Source organism: Dromaius novaehollandiae, chromosome 12 (genome assembly GCF_036370855.1).
Source record: "Dromaius novaehollandiae isolate bDroNov1 chromosome 12, bDroNov1.hap1, whole genome shotgun sequence".
NCBI classification, from domain to species: domain Eukaryota; kingdom Metazoa; phylum Chordata; class Aves; order Casuariiformes; family Dromaiidae; genus Dromaius; species Dromaius novaehollandiae.
In genome coordinates this window covers 7,635,378-7,653,289 of record NC_088109.1, presented here as the reverse complement: position 1 = coordinate 7,653,289, position 17,912 = coordinate 7,635,378, and the positions used below count along the sequence as shown (strand labels likewise).

Sequence of the window (17,912 nt, the reverse complement as noted above, 5' to 3'; positions counted from 1 at the left end):
CAAGACGCAAGTAGTTATCTCTTGACAGAAGCTTAAAGCTACTATACTTTTGCACACTGGGCAAGATAGTCTCTACTTATTTTCCTGACTATGATTAATCATTTTTAGACCTGTCTTAAATTTTTTGCTACTACAACTGTAAAAGATGTGGCTCAATCTTCATATTAAATCTTTATGTAACAGTTTTTCTTCTGCTCTCCTAACATCTTACAGGACTTTCCTGTATATAAAGACTTTGCTAATCATTTAGGTGCTGTAACTCCATCCTATCAAAGTACAATAAAATAAAGAAGAACATTTGCATGAATTAAATAACTAAAACTAATGGAATCAAAGCCAACAGCACTGTGTGTTTCTTTACTGTCATTTCTCTCCTGTTCCTTAAAATCTGACACAGATCTTACCAAGACTGATTGCTTCTAAAATAGGAATAAGGAAAAAAAAAGCTAAAAAGAACACTAGTTAAAAATCTCTGGCAGTCTATCAGCTATCTTCAATAAAGAGAAATGTTTTTAGATATATTTCAAGTTTAGAAATGATGACATGTTGTATTTTGCATAAAGATACACAGTACAATTTCTCTTGAGCAGTTTCCTAGAGTAGATAGAGAGAAACAAGTTTTATTTTGCTTTGTTTTTTCTTATATAGATCAATATTAACATTCTTTACTTTAGCAGTTAGCTAGCTTCAGGTCAATACATTTTCCAGAAACATGAGAAGAAAAAAATGCTATCTATATAGGGATGACAATAATGATACATTCATGTTAGAGATGACAATTTCACATTTACAACAACTTTCAACTCAAGAACTCAGAGTTTCATCAAAGTCCTGACCGAATGCATACTGCTGCAGAAGCACCGATTCTAAGACTCCAGTCTTGCCTTCCACACAATATAAGCAAATCCTTATGGCCAAATCGCATCCCACTGGCCTAATGGGATGGGCTCTACCTAAGAGGCAAAGATCTATCCGTGAGAATCCAACTGTAAGGATCTTAGGCAAACCAACATGGCAAACCTGGAGAGAAGAAAGTAGAGCTTACTCTCCATTTTCCTGCTTTTTTCACAATAGTTGGTTTATTTGTTAGTCTTGTGGGTGAAGAAGGAAAACATCACAGCTTATTTGCATAAGTAAGTGAATTGTAGGCTAGTTTGGAAAATTCTGCTTTCAAAGTATTTTCTTTAAGTGGCATGATTTTTCAAAGGTGTTTAACTATGGTTTTAGGAGTGTGGACTGGTTTATATGGCAACAGCATCAGTAAGACTGCTGTGGTCCTGGAAGTGTCCCTTTTCTTGAAGCTGTAGCATTGTTCCACCTCCCTTATCCCTTGTGAAGGATACAACCCCTGTGCAGGTGTGACATTATTTTGTTTTCACTTTCTTCAGGGCTTTTTTCATTTTCATTTCGTTTGTTTTTTCACTACTCATTCATAGACTGCAAATATGCCCTCACAAGATGAATACAGGTAAAAAAATGGGGATTTTTTTTCTGGTTACCAAATTAAAACAGAAACTATTTTTGCAGCACTTCTTCACATGACCAAATGGGCCTCAAATAAATATTTTAATATCTTCTTAGATATTTAAAATAAAACATATTGGAAAAAATAAATGCACACATCTAGGAACCAATCCCTTTCAGAGCATTTGCTACTCTTCCTCCTATCATAATGAAGGACTGAACACATCCCACATTCACATTTTATTTTTTGCACACTTGCACCTAGTCCACTTCTAGTAAAGTGTAATCTTACACACAGGGATGTACGTTTCCCACTTCTACCAAAGCTGAATTTCCATAGTTCAGTGTCACATAACTCTAAAAGAAAAGACCTTTGCTTTAGTTATAGAGGTAATCCGGTAAAAAATATTGTTGAGAGACAGCTTACAAAGCTGCTCATCTTTAAAATTAAATATTGAGGCAGTTTCAGGACAAATCTTTGGTTTCATAATTCATGAATTATGAATGTAGATATTCTCAATACTATGCTTCCTAAACTGAGCTCACTGTCGACTTTGTATATATGCATATATAAATGGCCCAAATGTATGCATGTAAATAAGGAAGTGCCTAAGGACCACATTATGGAGAACACTCATGCCCTTCCTGGGAAGTCAGAGTGCTGGGGTGCCTCCCTGCAGTGCCTGTACACTCATGTGCACACCATGGGGAACAAACAGGAGGAATTAGAAGCACGTGTGCACTTACAGGGCTGTGAACTCATTGAGATCATGGAGACATGGTGGGACAGCTCACAGCTGGAGTGCTGCATGGATGGATACAGGCTCTTCAGGAAGAACAGGTCTGGAAGGCGAGGAGGGGGAGTTGCCATTATGTGAGAGGCCAGTGGGAATGCATGGGGCTCTGACTGGGGACAGGTGACGGGCCAGCTGAGAGCTGATGGGTCACGGCTGGAGAGCAGACCAACATGGGTGACACTGTAGTGGGTGTCTGCTATAGACGGCCTTCTCAGGAAGAAGAAAGAGATGAGGCCTTCTTCGGACAACTGGAAGAAGCCTCATGTTTGCATGCCCTAGTCCTCATGGGAGACTTCAATCACCCTGATTTCTGCTGGAGGGACAACACAGCAATCCAGGAGGCTTCTAGACTGCATTGATGACAACTTCCTAACACAGGTGTTCCAGGAGCTGACGAGAGAAGGGGGTCTGTTGATCCTTATACTTACAAACAAGGAAGAATTGGTTGGAGATGTGAAAGTCAGGGGCAGCCTTGGCTGTTGTGACCAGCAGATGGTCGAGTTCAGGATCTTGCAAGAAGTGAGCAGGTCAAAGACCTGGATTCAGGAGAGCAGACTGCAGCCTATTCAGAGAAATGCTTGGAAGAACCCTATGGGATATGGTCCTGGAGGGAAGAGGGGTCCAAGAGAGCTGGCTGGTATTCAAGGATCACCTCCTCCAAGCTCAAGAATGTCCATCTAAACGAACAGGGAATCAAGCAAAGGCAGCAGGAAGCCTGCATGGATGAACAAGGAGCTCCTGACTAAACTCAAGCAGAAGAAAGTGTACGAGAGGTGGAAGCATGGACAGGTGACCCAGGAGGAATAGAGAGACACTGTCTGAGCATGCAGGGATGGATTTAGAGAAGCTAAAGCCCACCTGGAGTTGAATCTGCCCAGGGATGCGAAGGGCAACAAGAAAGGCTTCTACAAGTACATAAACAGCAAAGGGAAGGCTAGGGAAAATGTGGCCCACTGTTAAATGGGGCAGGGTCCCTGGCGACAAAGAACATAGAAAAGGCAGAGGTACTGAATGCCTTCTTCACCTCAGTCTTCATGGGCAAGACTGGCCCTCAGGAATCCCAGGCCCCTGGGACCAGAGGCGAAGTCTGGAGCAAGGAACGCTTACCCTTGGTGGAGGAGAAACAGGGAACACTTAAACTGAACATACAAAAGTCCATGGGACCTGATGGGATGCACACACAAGTGCTCTGGGAGTGGGCCAAGATCATTGCAAAGACACCCTCTACTATCTTTGAAAGGTCATGGCAATCAGGAGAGGTTCCAGAGGACTGGAAGAAAGCAAATGTAAACCCCTATCTTTAAGAAGGGCAAGAAGGACCTGGGGAACTAAAAGCTGGTCAGGTTCACCTCCACCCCTGGGAAGATGATGGAGTCACTGGTCCTGATTACTATTTCCAGACATGTGAAGGACAGGAAGCTGACTGGGAGTAGTCAGCATAGATTTATGAGGGGAAATCATGCTTAACCAACCTGATAGCCTTCTACGAGGAGATGACTGGCTTGGTGGATGAGGGGAGAGCAGCGGATGTTGTTTATCTTGATTTTTAATGATGTTTTTGACACTGTCTCCCATAACATCCTCATAGACAAGCTGATGAAGTATGAGCTAGATAAGCAGGTAGTGAGGTGGACTGAAAAGTGGCTGAACTGCTGAGCTCAGTGGTTTGTGACTGGCACCATAAAGTCCAGCTGGAGACCAATCACTAGTGGTGTCACCCAGGGGTTGATAGTGGGTCAAATACTGTTTAACATTTTCATTAAAGACTGGACGATGGGACCGAATGCATCCTCAGCAAGTTCACAGATGATGCAAAACGAGGAGGAGTGGCTAATCCACCAGATGGTTGCGCTGCTATTCAGAGGGACCTTGACAGGCTGGAGAAATGGGCAGAGAGGAACCTTATGACGCTCAACAAAAGGAAGGGCAAAGTCCTGAACTTGGAGAGGGATAATTCCATACAACAGTACATGCCGGGAGCTGGCCAGCTGGAAAGCAGCTTTGCAGAGGAGGACCTGGGAATCCTGGCAGAAAACAAGTTGAATGTGGGCCAGCAATGTGCCCTTGTGGCAAAGATGGCTAATGGTATCCTGTGCTGCATTAGATAGAGTGTTGCCAGCAGGTTGAGGGAGACGATCCTTCCCCTCTGCTCAGCCCCGGTGAGGCCACATCTGGAGCACTGGGTCTAGTGCTGGGCTCGCCAATACAAGAAATACATGGATCTGCTGGAGCGAGTCCAGCGAAGGGCCGCAGAGATCATTAAGGGACTGGAGCACATTTGATGTATGAGGAGACAGAGAACTGGAACTTTCTAGCCTAGAGAAGAGAAGGCTCGAGAGAGATCTTATCAATGTGTATAAACACCTGAAGCAAGGATGTCAAGAAGACAGAGACAAATTCTTCTCAGTGGTGCTCAGTGTCAGAACAAGAGGCAATGGGCACAAACTGAAATACAGAAATTCTGTCTGAACACATGAAAACACTTCTTTACTATGAGGGTGGTTGAACATTGGAACAGGTTGCCCAGAGAGGTTGTGGAGTCTCCATCCTTGGAGATATTCAAAACCCACCTGGACACGGTCCTTGGCAACCTGCTCTATGTGACCCTCCTTTAGCATAGCGGTTGGACTAGATGATCTCCAGAGGTCCCTTCGAACCCCAACTATTCTGTGGTTCTGTTTTATTTGTTGTTTTTTTCCCTTTCCTCAGGAAGTATTTTGTTTTCAAAGATCTGTGTATTAGGGAATTCTTTATAGCTAGAACTTGCCCATGAAGGAATAATGTTACATAAAACAAGTCTGAAGTCTGAACTTCAGTCTGAAATATTCCCTCTTATCAACAAGCATTAGAGATCCTGATCTACGTCACACACCAACCACTTACCACATACACATTCCTTTACTAGGGCTTCTTTATTTGCCAGTAAGTCACAACCAATCATTTAACTAAATATTCTTCCCCAAAAGAAGCAATTCTCTGAAATATGCCACGAGAAAAAACTAATATTTAAACTGGAGATACTTTTTCTTTATTTAACTACATTTCAACAAAATATTTGATTTTGGTGTGCCATTTTCCAGCTCAAAGCCAATCATTCCTCCCATCCTTTTCTGGCTGATCTGTCAGTCTCCTGTATTCCCTTTCTCTTAATCTGCTTTACCTACACTTTAAGAGCACGGCTGACTTCCCACATTGATATCTATTAGTTAATCTTTAAATAGGCTTCAGTGGAGCCCACGTATTTTTCCTTGTAAGAGCTATGAAGCTCCAAAAACAGTTCACTAAGTGTGCTGATACTTCATCAGTAATGAAGGAGCTGACTAAATACTTTTGCTGTATTCATCAGATGAGAAACAAATGAGGACTAATATGTTGTTTTAGAGAATTTAGGTACCTGAACTACTCTGAAAGATGCATTGAATAAATATTTCAATTCAAATATTTAAAGACTGCTGAATTTACTGTTTTAAGCTTAAACTATTTTCTATACCACATACTAAAAAAGCCTCTTCCTGAATTTTTTTTTTTTTTTTTTTTTTTTTAGGAAAACTACATTAAAAATTGGGAAAAATGATCAGCAAAAATAACCTTACAGATATCTAAAATAATCTACTAAACTCATGCACCTGACTGATTTTATTTGATATTAAGACTATGCCATACAACAGACATTACAGGTTCTCTTTGATGGAAACAGTAAATCCCTCTTTAATTAAATTACATAATGCTGCCTAACAATTACAACCAGTCAATGGGAAACCTTACTTTTTCTTAACAGATTAAAATCATTACATCTATGAGCTAATCTAAGAGCAAGTAGTAGCAATTTCAGTGACTATACTGAGAGAGAATTCAAAAAGAAAATGCAACCCAAATACATCTTCCCCACAAAATAGTCTATGCAAGTCCAAATGAGAAAGATAGAAGAAACTACTGTTCCAATATATGTTCATCTGTACAGTTTCCACTTTAACTAAGACAGAATCCATAGATTTGAAAAATTAAATATACAGGCTTCCTTCTATTTAACATAAATACATGAAACAAAGGTTCCATTTTGACTAATGTACTAAAAGCTCCTACTCTGTGGACACCCTGGTCAGTAACTTCTCTAGTTTCTACTACCAAGGATAATACCTGGCCTTGATAAGCACGGCCTATAATATTTCAGCTCTTCTGGCTGCTTATGGCCAGCTCTCCAAGTGATTCAGCTCTAATCATCAGTGTCAACTTGCTCGGTATTCACTTCTAATCTGCAAACTTTAGGAGAAATGATTTTTTTCTCGAGCACCACGGTAAACATGCTTACTGGAATTTGTAAGAATTGATTCTTGGCCCTTTGCCATATAATATATGGTATTATAAGTATAATTATAAACTCCAGCAGACACACAACTGCTAAATGAGTACAGCAGTAAAGGGAAATTCCTAAGACCAATACACTAACTCATTGCTTCTTAAGTAATAATATTTTACAGAAATTTATTGAGTCAATCCTTATTATATTTAAAACAAATTAATAATCTCACAAAAAGATAGCATTGCTTTTCTCCAAAAAAAAAAAAAAAAAAACCCAAACAAACAAAAAACCAGGATAATCTGATATTCCATCCTGCTGCTATATCATTTATAATACTATCACTTTCACCCACTAATGAACCAAAGAAGCTCAGATTCTTCCAGCTCCTGTCCCTCCTTGTCCTTACTTTTGCTGGCAATTGATGTCTGAGTCATTTTCTTTCTCTTATCAAGTTTTATAGTCTTCAGTTTTCACTTTATATTCAATACCATCAATTGCCCCTTTCTTTCACTTGTTTGCACACACACACGGCACAGTTGCTTTCGCATTCTTGTTAAGCAAGTTTGCTATATTCAATAGAATAACTTTTCTCTTAATTGTAATTTTTAGATATTTGCTAAAATAATCTCCAGCAGTTTATATCATCATTAACATTTTTTCTACATAAATCCTTTGTTCTTATTCAAGTCATAATTTTTTCTATCTTGTTGCAATTTGCCTATTTGAAGCCTCTGTAGTATTTGTTTATAGTCTATCTTGGAAATGGTCCATAACCTGTGCTCCTCTAGATTAAAATAACTATAATCTCTCTTTCTGATAAAATAGCATTGGTATAGGACTCCCCTGTTTCTTGAATATTTTTGTTGGACCTCCTGCATAGCAGGACACATCTAGAGATTGTTCTATATATGCTCACGTGCCTGTGGGAGTCCTTAATTAGAAAATACAGACAATGACTTGCTGCCTTTCCCTTACTACACTCCTTTGGGCAGATTTCTTTGTCTTCCAGTCTCCTTCATAACAGGAATGATGAGGATCCAGACTTTTTCCCAATGGTGGTGGTTTCAACAATAGTTTATGATGATAAAAAGCAATTTATTTTTAGCTGGTCTGTAGTGAAGAATGCAAAAATAAATCTTTTTCTGGTCTTTGGACAAGCCTATGTCACAGAAAAGAACAAGCTGGCTGAGATTTAGTACAGATAGGATGGAAACCATGGAAACTTATGGTTCTAGTTGTTAGTCTATGTCTATGTTAAGTTATGTCTAGTTGTAATGGTAAGGCTTTTTAACAGAAGTTTTTTTTAAAAAAAAAAGAAAAGAAAAGAAAAAGAGAGTTCATATGTGCTTACTACATCTTGGTATCTTGATACCAGAAGACATTCACGATTGAAAATATATGCATTTCGATTATTTCTGTAATTCACAATGAACAAATGTATTACCTTAAAAGAATATTTTATATAAAGCTGTGCTAGAACTGTACATATGCATTGTATTCCTGTTATACTTTTAAGACTACTAGGTTCTTAGCTGTTTGTCCTTGATTGAATAAGCTTTTTTTCCCAAGGAAAACTGCTGTAGAGGTAATCTGAAGCTGAAGTACATAATAAACAAATTACAAATTACTATATAGTAATAAACAAAAACTAAATCTATTCAGTAGAAAATAGAGAAGCAAAGATAATGTTCTATACATACATCACACAAGAGCTGAGAACCTGCCAGAAAGTCTCAATAAATTGAGCAGAACTGTGTGATGTAGCTATATGCATGTACACCCCATCTTTGCAAATTTGACACTGTACCACATACAAACCTGAACCTGCGAAGGTAGCAACAAAGCCACCGAGACTGAACCACAACATTTGCATTGAAAATGATCTCAGGTACTTGTGACACTAAGAATTGTACTGTAAAGAAATTGTACTGTAAATGCCAAAAGAATGAGAGGGCTGATAAACAAACCAAACTTCCAGGTTAGCTGTATCTGTCTTGAATCTAATTACCGAGGAACATTTTCTAACCTTAACCAGTCTTAATAATTTCAGCAAGGATTTCTTTATAATACAGCCTAAGTTTGGCAAATCAACTAGGTAAATTTCTATTTCCCAACATAGAGATGCCACATGTAAACAGTTGAAGGAAGTATGACATATCTCCTTCCATCAGACATCTCCCTCTCTATTTCATATCTCTCAATACCAGATGGGCAAACTGTGCTTGCAGAAATTGGCAAAATCTGTAACACCCTATTTAAAGATTTTTTAACTATAATAGCAATATAACAACACTGGTCAACTTAAGATTTAATATTTTATCCTGTAGAAATATATGAAAGGATTCACTGGCTTTTGGGCCCCAATTCAACAATGTATTTGACTGCATCTTAACTTCACACATACAAATTAATCCCACTGACTTTTCCTAGATCAAAACCTTTGAGAAGAGTAGAAACAAACATGAGATAATACAGAAAACAGATTGAGAACAGGAAAGGAAAATGAGCATGCTATTTAAACCAGCAGAACACCACCATTAGAGTTAGAAAGGCAGATGTTTGCTTTAGTGTGGAGCTCTCATTGAACAGTCACCAAACAGCAGAAGATAAATTAGTGGAGGTCTGAGGCCAGGCCTGTGGCCTGTGCTCTCACAGACTGCACACTTCCTTGGACAGGCACACAGCTGTCTTTGAGTTGTGCCCTTTTCCCAGTACTTTTAGGTATAAAAATCAATCCTCAATCTAGCTGTATGCACGATGCACATGAAGATTTTCAGACCCACTGCAGTATATGTGCAAAACAAACAAGAAGCCTTACACTCACTTAAGGGAAATTTATTTGGGCTACTCTGCTCGTGATGACAAATTTTGACAAGATACTGATAAGATAAACTGATTAATTTTGGTAAGAATTTAAAAATGTTTAACTGAAAACAGAATGCAGAAGCTTGTATAATATATTTTTAGCAAAGCTTGATCATTCTGAACTTTCAAATGCTTGGCATCATAATATAAAGCAAAGACTCACTGACCTGAGTGGCAAATCAGTTTCACTTGGTAGGGAAACCTTCCATCCAGTGTTACTATCTCACATAAGACTTCTTTGAAGATCACAGCAGTACTGCCAAGCGTTCAACAGAGATATCTTGTTTTATACCAATCGTGTAGAGATGAACTGCATTTGTAATGGTATTTGAAAGTATTGATGCAGATTGATAGTGTATCTATTAGTGAGTTCACACTGCTATGTATTATCACAATTAATAGAGAATTTTTCCTCATTCTTATATTTGTTTAATGATTCAAAAATGATGTTGAACTTGCTGTCTATGAAATGAAAACAAAAATATTATACCCATAACCAAATTTTAAAAATGGCATTTTCTTACCAGATTTAACTCCTTTTACGTATGGAAGATCTTCTTGCTCTTAATTTGTCCGAGCACTCCAGAGGCAGCATAACTAATACAAAAATCTGGACTGCATTCCATACTGGGCAAAGTTATTTCCCGTGTTCGGATCCCCGCTGCACCTGTACAAATTCAAAGGCAACAGTTGGTACAAATATTATGGCAGGCTGTATTTAGCCACAACATTTTATTACTGATGATGAGGCAAAAGTAGTAACAAATCCAGCTTGCTCTCAGAACAACAACAACAACAAAAATGTATTGACAGAGCTACAAATTCAAAAAGGAAAAAAAAATTTTAATTTAAACTGAAAACATACTGAGTCAATGACATTTTATTTTCTAATACCATTTTTACAGTCTATTTTTGGATTCAGTGATTTTCTTAACCTAGCTTTATTAATCCAGAAACTAAGTTATAGTGCCACAGAAATATCACCATTTCAGTTGAAGAGGATAAAAGTGTTGGGGAGAATTCAAAACCAGAAGTTCACAAGGCATTAAACTACAGGAGGGTTTGGGGAGTGCTGACAGAATCATGACACTGTGAGAACTGCCATACTTGTTACCTTCTCCAATATAATGCAATAATTATGCCAGAAAGGATCCACTACCTGCAAGTTTAAAAACTGATACTTGGAATTGTGAAGAACACTGTAAATGCTAAGTAGTCCTGTTATGACAGAACTTCATTAACTGTCAGTGCTCAATTAGCACACTAAAATCACACCAGAAAGTGAAGTCTTTCACTCCACCTTTTAATAAACATGTAATAGAACGGGCAAAATTTAAATTGCATACTATTAATATGTTTTAATAAATTGCTTGTAATGTGTTCCTATTACATAGTATGATATATAATTGAAGCTAAATGAGAAAGAACAAAAATTTAAGAGAAAGATACAATTTTGGATATATTTCTCTACTGTCATATCAAACCTCTCATCTAAATTTGGGCAAAATGGAACTGCACTTGAATTAAAGCTTTGCTGGCTAGGTCTCAGTTCCATCTTCTAGAGCTAGCAGAAGGCTTGTTGGTGTGAAATATTCTAGAGTTACTCAAGCCTTAAGGCCGAAGAATCAGTTCTCAGGGAAAAAGTCAAGTATGATACATAGGACTTAACTTGGAAAGCCTCTACACAATCTCCATACATCTGAAGTAATAATTACAGCACTAAAGGAAGCAAAATGGGAATATTTCACTTTTGGAATCTCACATGAGAGCACTGCAAACTCCCCAGAGGAGTAGTAACAACAAAATACAAGAAAATAGGTGGAAAAGAGAGAAAATGTCTGCAGTCACTGTTCTATTTACACAATTCAAAAAGTAACACAGATCAGTATTCTAAATGAAGACACTAAACCAGAGAACGTTTTCATAAAAAAATTGAGCCTTTTAAAAAATATAAATACAAGATAAAGGAAAATGTGTTAAAAAGTGAATGCATAATTGTAGAGAAATGATAAGGTAAATTTCTCCTTTAATGAAGAGAAATACCAATAGTTAAGGAACTTTCCGAGAATAGGAGTACTGCTATGAGATGGAAGGCATTAGTTATAGCACTATATTTAGGAATGATCTATGATTTAACTCAGTGAAATCTCTGTTTTTAATCATGGAATATTTATAGAGCATCAATAACAGGCATGCTCCTTTTTAGAGAAGGATAATATTTCTTACTTCCATAGCATTTTTCAGGAATAATATATATTTTTGTATATATTCAAATATGTACATATATTCAAAATATTCAGATATCATATACACCCTTGCTAAGAAAAGGGCATCTAGGCTGACATCTGGAGTGTTTTACAAGCTTTATTTCATTTTATCACAAAATCCCTAAGACGTCACTAAACAGAGAGGAAGATGAGCAATGAAATTCAGTTATGACAATGGCAAAATAATAAATACAAGGAGGGCAGTTTACACTACATAAAGCTGACTTTAAAATTAAGTGCATCGACTCTGAAAAGACAACTCGGGCACTAGCTAATGTGCAGCATCATAATTTTTAAAGGCCCTAAGACACTACAGTTTACAATGACAGAAATTGTTATTTTGCTATGCTATGTAGAAGTGGTATGGTCTCATCTGGGAATGGTGTTGCTATGCTTATTTCTACTCAAAAAGAATACAGGACAAAAGGAAATAGCTCAGAAACGAGCTATGAAGATGAATAAAAACACAGAAAAACTCCTATAAAGAAAGACCATAAAGACTGATATACTTTGGAGAGGAAAAAAAAAGAAGTGTAGAAAACAATAGCATGAATAAGGTAAACAGAATTTCTATTCATTCTGTTATAGTATAAAAATATAGGACAATTCAATTAAATAAAACATGACAATTTCAGTGTCAATATATATTTTTTGTACACTTTGTGGAACTAACCGACATACAGTATCATTGAGTTTCACAGTTTGACTGGAAAAGAAATTCAACTCTTCTATGGGTAACATTATGTGTGTGTGTGTGTGTGTGTGTGTGTGTGTGTGTGTGTGTGTGTGTGTGTGTGTGTGTGTGTGTGTGTGCAGTTGCAAATAATAAAACACCCCCAGATTTTTCAAACAGGGATTATTCGGGATCATGTGTGTCCTACCGAGGTTCAGGGAAAAACTTCCACAGGGAACAGTTCTTCTATAGTGTACTATCGCTAAATGTTTTGAAACATTTCATATATAGATTAGATAGGTACCAGACGAAGTGAATTATGAAACTGATTCAGTTTAGAAAAAACTGTATTTCTAAAGAAAGCAGATCAGAGTGGTCAGAGATGGAAAAACACCAGACTAGAACTTTTTCTCTGACTCAGCCAAGCTAAAATACATATTGATGCACCACATTTATCAAAGAGTATCCGTATACATTAGTTTGCAGACGTGGGTACCCAGGTAGTTTAAAGGAAATAGGAATGTTACTTATTTGTCTGATAAAAATCTGAAATTCTCTGAGGATCAGAATCTGGCAAGCTGAAATATTGACATGTCTGTATACCACAAAGTTAAATCACTTTAAATTGCTGATATCAACGCAAGACTTTTCATGTTGAAGGATCCAAAGAACTTCAAAAGTTCTGTACATTCCACATCACTGACACAAATGGCCAAGCAGCCAGATAACACATTTCTCTCTGCAATCCATACCAGGGAAAGGAAAATAGTCATCAAGATATCCAACTACCACGACAAGTATTCTTGGGAACTTGGGAACAGACATCCAGAGACAGCAAGAACACTGCTGCTAAGATGACTGGTTACAGGTACTACATTAATCCTTCTCAGAAGAATAGGTCAGCAAACTATGCAGACTTCCAGGTGGTGCTTGAGTATTTAGCATTTCAAATAACATTTCATGAATGTGCAGTCAGAGGCCAGACGGTAAAGCCTCAGTACAGTGGTCTCTATAGGATTTTCATTGCTTCTGGAATGTAAAAAAGGAGTATTAATGAACACATGCACTCTTCAAAGGGATTTCACCCATTCCCCTTGTCTTACATTCCTGAAGATGCATCTGCAGTCTACAGTGGCAAGATGATACAGGTCAACAAACAATTCAAGGAACCACACAGATACTAGAAATTAGGGGACTGGCCTGTGATGATTTGCCAAATGAATCTGACTGCAAAGAATCAAGGTTTTTAGTTTCATCAACAACTCTCTGGTGTCTGAAACAGAGAGATTAACAGATGAGTTTTAAGAAATCAATTTCTACTAATTGGCATGGTTTCTGAAGTGTCATGTCTCCTCTGCCAGTCTTTGAAATAAAAAACATGCAATGACTGGCTTTCACTCTCTACAGAATACAGACAAGGAAAATGGATGGGTGACTAAGACTGATAAAAACCTTTAGGAACTAAGTAGAGGAGAATTTGCATTTCATTCATACAGAAGACAATTAAGCTATGTATATGAATATAGTATTTCATATGGCAATGAATCCAGTATCTACAACTGAGTCATCTGAAAATAATCAGAAATAGCTTATGCCTCCTAATACTCAAAAGGAATAACTTGGAAAGCTGCTTGAACACAATTAAAATTCTTATTACTAGCTTATTCTGAAACTTGGCTGATAACAAATTTAACAACCTCACTTTGGTTGGCAAACACGGCACACATGATAAACGTGCACACTTTGTCAAACAGCTGCATAATAGAATTTATTTCATTGCTAGGAAGCACCAATGAAGGAAACGCTGTAATCTTTACTGGAGCAAAGTTAGGCTCTGCAAACTTACAAGGACAAGTACACAAAAAAGAACTTTGGTTGCAGAAGTTTAAGACTTCAAATTCTTCCCTGTTTCCTGGTCAGCAACTTCCTTGTTACTTGCAGTTTCACTGCCACCGGTGCTAGTACAATCAGAGAATGCCAGGCAAAAGCAAAGTTTCTGCTAGAACAGGCCACAAATGATACAAGGCCCAACCAGCTCCAGGAAGTCTAAGTGCTGGGACCTCTGCAGTTGTCAGGTATGAGCATGGCAAAAATACGAACATGAAAGAGACACTCTCCAGGACAAACCCATCTAAAACTGTGGGGCTTCCCAATTAATCCTAATTTTATACCATTATCTTAAAGAGCATCCCTACTTATATGCTGTTCCCCAATTATTTCTCAGATGGAATACAGGTATATAGATGTGGAAAACCAGTCATGTACAGCAAGAACATCTGTCAACCAGCAACAGTCCTCAAAACACCCATTTGTTTGTCCTGCCCTTTGGCAAAAGAGTTAATATGCTTACATTTCATTCACAGGGAGGACAAAATGTTGTCCCTCCTGCAAGCATTAACCACCTAGATAACCTTCCTAATTCTTGTTTTGCTCAAAAAAAAAAAAAAAAAAAAAAAAAAAAAAAAAAAAAAGCTTTAGAACATTAACATATTAAAAATAAGTCTACTAGCATTTTAATCAGCAAAGATCAAAAATCACTAAACTTTGAAAGTTCTGGACACAAATATGCTCAAATCAGCATATCCTTCATTTTACACTGAATAACTAAACAGTATATTATTACAAAATCTTTCTGGTTAAGATTCAGAACAACCCATTTTTGTAAAAGAACACAAACCATCATACTGAGGGCTTGGTTGCTCAAAAGACTCAGATGGACAACCCTGCCTGTGGTAAGCCAAAATGCCAGCAGAGTCTAAGGCCCCTTCAGGATAAGCTGACACATGCGCTCTGAAAGTATACGGCCAGAATCCACGTGATTATAAAAACAGGTAAACTTTTAAAGGCTAAGGTATTTTAACTCAAACAATAATACCAGGATCAAAAATATTGTATTTCTAAAATGTGAAGACTGGCAGTTTTCTCTCATAAACAAAATAATATGCGCCACAGACACAAAATGCTAAGTATGATTTTAGTATGTGCAATTAAGTATTTATGCATCATAAATGTTCAGGGCCATGTCAGGTAATGGTGAACAAAGGTATAACTTTACAACACTAACTAGAATATTTCATTGCTTGTGATACATTGAAGAAATCAATCCATTCACGCTGGCTCAGCTATAAAATTGGCAGGATATAAAGCTGCCAAGAAATACAAATACTCAAACATTCTTTTAAGCAAAATCTAACCAAGGAAAGATTGTATCTCATAAGGAGCCTTAACACATGAAGTAATATGTCTCCATTATAAATATATGAGAAGGAGGGGTTGAACTTCCCTGAAAAATTTATCTTGGAGCAAAGTATAAACAATGTACCAACCAAAGCTATAATTCTAGTCATCTTGGTTTTCATTAACAGTTTTGGCAATTGTTCTATAGCCACACAGGAAGTTATTGAGAATGAATGCTTGTTACTATACAGAACTACAGTAGCCTACAAACTTATTATTGAGTCACTGCATACAGTTACAAAATTTACTTCAAATCTTTTCCATCCACTCCTTCAAAGAGTGCTGCAGAAGACTGCGTAATATATTTCAGGACTCCTCCTTGCGTTTTTCCCCCCCAGTGCTTCATATAGGATCATCATATGCATTTATTTAGAAGGCCGGAAATTAATTCGCTTTGTATCTTTAAATGTGAAGCAACTTCTATGAAATGTAATACAATCTTACTATCCAAATTCCACTATCAAATGTTCAAATTTGTAAGCAACCTTGCACCTTGTGCCTTTGCAGCTCAACCTCTTTGACCTGAAATCAGCTAACTTCTCCAGTTAAACCAACTGAGCTGGCTGAGAGAATGCCCTTGTGTCCAAGGCCATTATAGAGAGCCTCTACCGTGTTTTGATACTGCTTTCTATCACTCTCTGCCCTTCTCTGATAAATGACTCAAATACAGACAGAAACAAATTGCAACTGAATCAAACCCATTTTGGTTTTCCTGTGATTTGCATCAAACAGGTGTTAATCCCAGTGGAGTCTGGGGAATAATCAAAGAGAAGCATTTTAACATTCAGACTACTATTTACAGCTTTCACAACTTGAGAGAACTAACAGAAGATCTTTCACATAACTTAAATCGTCACATTATTATGCTTATGGTTTCTGTGTGGGCAATTCTTTGTTCTAGGATCAATTAAGGGCTCATGAAGACAAGCAGCAATAATGACAGTTAATGCAAAAGAGGTTGTAAAGTACAGCAAGGATCACGGAATACCTGATTGTATAATTACTTTCATGAAAGCAATAAGCTTAATTTTCCACTACAATTAGATCATACAATTAATTCTAAACACTTTATTAAAGATTGACATCTCTAGCAATGTTTCTTCCTAAGGAATCTAGCTTCTCCAGTGTGCTTTGCTCAGACACTGACAACATGAAAAGGTGCTACAGAGCACATGCACAGTAACATCTTATTTCCTCTTTAACACTTCTGTCCTGGCTGATCAATATTCCCAAATTCAGTGGCCTGGCAGTGGCAGGCTACTAGTAACAAAAAGTCTTTGTTCCAGCGTGACAGAGTACTCGTACCTCTGCTCTTGCTGGAAGATCACCAAAAATACATGGGGACCTGAAAAGGAATAATGATGAAGCCACCCAAAAATCTGTTGACTCAGAGCAATCCAATGCAAGTCGGCCTGGTTAGTCTACCTTGGCTCAGTCATACACCAAGTTGTCTTCCTACTGCACAATTACACACAGGGAAACTTAACTTTCTTTCTCTGAAATATTGCCACTAAACACATTCACATTTCACAATTTTCTTCATTTGAAACCACAAGGGGGAAATTTAGCAAACCTTATTTACAAAAGCATACTAGCAAAGTGTGCCTTGTCAAAGTATTTTATTAGTAAAGCAGTTTTTCATTAGCATCTTGACTCACCACATAATAATAATAATAAAAAATTACCTGATAAACAGCAGTTTGTTATCATAATCTAGGTAACAGTTAAAACACAAAGAATTCCAGATTGAGGAGACACATTTATCTCAATATATGCAGCCAGTTTGTGATTTTATAAGTAATATAAAACATATGCAGAAGTATATGTATGGTAAGAGATGTAGTGCAACACTAACAATTTTAAAGACGTGTCTGAGCAGCACAGCACCTTGCAAGGGTGAAAAAGCATAGCCCAAAGCATTGGACTGGGACTCGAGACAAACCGCACCCCAGCTCCGACCTAAAAACGAAAAGCCAGCGAGGCAGATCAAGTGCACTTCCTGGATGACTAATGGTGGAACTGCACCTGTTTATTTCAGTGTATCACTAACCGAACAATACCGCGGCCTAGAGCCCCCGGCGCGGGCAGGCGCTCGGCCGCGCAGGGCTGGACCCCACACCGCGGCCCCGGCCCCGGCCCCGGCCGCGCAGCGCCGCGCAGGGCGGCGGACTCGCCCCCCGCTTCAGGCCGCGCCAGACAAAGCCCCGCGCCCGGCCGAGGGCAGCGCAGCGCGCGGCGCCCCGGGTGCGGGGGGGAGCGGCGCCGCCGCAGGCCGCGGCCCCGGGCGGGCATGCCCAGGAGGCGGCCGC

At 38.2% G+C, this 17,912-nt stretch overlaps 1 protein-coding gene across 1 annotated transcript in view; it reads right to left on the bottom strand.

Moving 5' to 3' along the window:
* The window catches only part of CFAP92 (cilia and flagella associated protein 92 (putative)), a 167,377-nt gene extending 149,473 nt beyond the window's left edge, over positions 1-17,904 (bottom strand). Inside the window, exons 1-2 of the mRNA XM_064518850.1 lie at positions 17,491-17,904; positions 9,951-10,093 (exon numbers count right to left, since the gene is read on the bottom strand). The gene's annotated coding sequence lies outside the window, so the exon portion shown is untranslated. The remainder of the gene's footprint in view (positions 1-9,950; positions 10,094-17,490) is intronic.
* Between the last annotated feature and the right edge of the window lie 8 nt (positions 17,905-17,912).